This window comes from Babylonia areolata, chromosome 26 (genome assembly GCF_041734735.1).
Source record: "Babylonia areolata isolate BAREFJ2019XMU chromosome 26, ASM4173473v1, whole genome shotgun sequence".
Lineage (NCBI taxonomy): Eukaryota > Metazoa > Mollusca > Gastropoda > Neogastropoda > Buccinidae > Babylonia > Babylonia areolata.
Genome location: NC_134901.1, coordinates 16,863,802 through 16,866,301, shown reverse-complemented (window position 1 = coordinate 16,866,301; position 2,500 = coordinate 16,863,802). Strand labels below are relative to the sequence as shown.

General features: G+C 43.6%; 1 protein-coding gene across 2 annotated transcripts in view; it reads right to left on the bottom strand.

Annotated features, from left to right (window-relative positions):
* Window positions 1–344, bottom strand: part of LOC143300165 (uncharacterized) — a 19,749-nt gene extending 19,405 nt beyond the window's left edge. Inside the window, exon 1 of one of the 2 annotated variants that reach the window (XM_076613717.1) lies at window positions 149–344. The gene's annotated coding sequence lies outside the window, so the exon portion shown is untranslated. The remainder of the gene's footprint in view (window positions 1–148) is intronic. The other variant, XM_076613716.1, reaches the window with a different exon arrangement.
* Window positions 345–2,500: the final 2,156 nt, after the last annotated feature.

The window sequence follows — 2,500 nt, the reverse complement described above, 5'->3', positions numbered from 1 at the left end:
ATTAATTGATCTACATGCCAGTTGTTTGTTCCTCATTTATTCTTCACATTTCACTAATTGTCTTCTTTTTATTTCTGCGAGCAACTGAAAACACGACAAGTCACCGAAACCGAGAAATGCAGTTCGAATTTTTCACTGAAATACTCACACGAACCAATCTTGCTCTTCTGCTATGCTCAGGAATCCGCTGCAAACAGCAACGCCGGGGACTGCAGTTAACTGTCTTGTCAGTGACACACACACGTCGACACACCCGCGTCGACTGGACTGGTTCTCCGAAGTGGGCGGCCCACTTTATGAACCTCGTCAGCCAAGGGCGGCTACTTTCGGTTTCGGTTAGCCGTGTGGAAATCCAAACCAACTGCCTTACGTAAGGACCAAAAAAATAGTGCGGGTCTTTTTTTTCTTTTTTTTTTCTTTTTTTTTTTCTTTCTTTTTCTTCCTTTCTTTCTTTCTTTTCTTTTTTTCCCCATGTCCAATTGCTGACACACAGTGTTGTTATCGCGTTGTGTGTCACAGGTTCGAATTTCCAACACCCGTTTTAAAGTCGTCAGGAAAGTAGGGTGTGTGCAGTTCAGCGAGCAACTGAAGAGCTGAGAGAGAGAGACAGAGATACAGAGAGGCAGACAGACAGACAGATACAGAGACTGAGACAGATACCGAGACAGACAGACAGAGGAAAAGAGTCAGGCGGACAGACAGGGACAAACAGATAAGGACAGAGAAACTGATAGACGCACAGAGACATAAAGACAGACGGGACAGTGACAGAGAGAGAGAGAGAGAGAGAGAGAGAGAGAGAGACGAAACGAAACGAAACGAAAGTTTATTTAGTTTAGGCCACAGCCCATTCTGAAGGGGGTCCAAATACAAATACGACATACATAACTAACATCACACTAAAGGATGTTGAAGCAAACTGAGATGACAACTTCTTTACTGCAATCAGTGTCATACTAGCCAAAGCCTTCAGAAACAAAAATGTTATTCTCTGACAGCATTAGTGCGCCTCTTAAAGGCTTTGTATAAATATATGGATAGATTCTTCATGATAACATCATTGATATTTTGGTTTGTCATCAGCAAGGTAACATGTAAGAGACATGAATTCACATAAAATTTTCTAGGAAAGTAATCTAACCTGAGATCACACCAAGCAGGGCAGCACAATAAGAATAAACATGTCATCTTCTTTCTCAGTTTTACACAACGGACATGTCAAGGTATTGGTAGAAACTTCATTACATCGATCACGATGAACTACCATATCTGTTACTCCAAATGTAAACTTTGTCAAATAACATCTGAAATATCGATCAATATCACATCAAATATATTTTCACGATTCCACGACAATTTTTTTTTTTTTTTTTAAGAAAAGAAAAAGAAAATCTATCACTATTCTGAACTTGTTTATTCCAGTTTTGCCAATGGCAATCAATAAGTCTTTGACGAAGATCATGCAAGAATACGTTTACATTTTCTACTCCTTGGTTAAGCCATACAAATCCAAAACCATTTCGGAACAAACGGAAATCTATTTGCGTCCATACGTAATATCTTAAGCTAAGATCTTATGCAACGAATAGACGAGAGAGAAGAGAGAGAGAGAGAGAGTCGCTCCCCCCTCCCCCCCCCCCCCCCCCCCGCCCCCCCCTGCCCCCTCCCCCCCCCCCTCACACACACACACACATGCATACATTTCATTGCGCGTCAAATACCGTGACTGAGTTTATCGATCAGTTTACCCAGTGCCGCATTGACAACGGCTATTGCAGACAGCCGAGCTGGCTGAAATAATACTGACGCAAGCGCCACAGGCTTTTGGCACTGGGGAAAAAAACAAACAAGCAAACAAAAAGAAAAAAACCCTGACAAATTCCCGTCGTCACTGTTGGTTTCGGTTCTGAAGGTGAACTGAGGGTTATTGTGAATATAAGCATGCACTCAAGGCCTGATAAGCGCGTTGGGTTACGCTGTTGTCAGGCATCTGCCCAGCAGATGTGGTGTAGCGTATATGGATTTGTCGCAACGCAGTGACGCCTCCTTGAGAAAGTGAAACTGAGGGGGTTGTGGGGTGACTGGAGGTACCAATACGGAGGAACAGAAGCCGATATTTATAGCAGGTGCCTACAGGTAGGCCTGCACGAATAAGCGAGCTGCCAGGCATGCAGTACGCTTGCACCCAAGTTTGCATCTACGAACTGTTACATGATTTATTATCGCGTTCACAGTCATGCACTTGTCTAGTGATTAAAGGCCAGCAGATGATCGGCCTTTTATAACACGGCTAAAACAAGTGTGTGTGTGTGTGTGTGTGTGTGTGTGTGTGTGTGTGTGTGTGTGTGTGTGTGTGTGTGTGTGTGTGTGTGTGAAATAGCGCCGGACGCGCTACCTAGCGCCGGACGCGCTACCTATTCATGTACCTGTTCACTAAACTTGACGTCACCTGAAATCCAATATTGCTTTCGACAATTTGTGGGTTTCCTCTTGCTCTCTC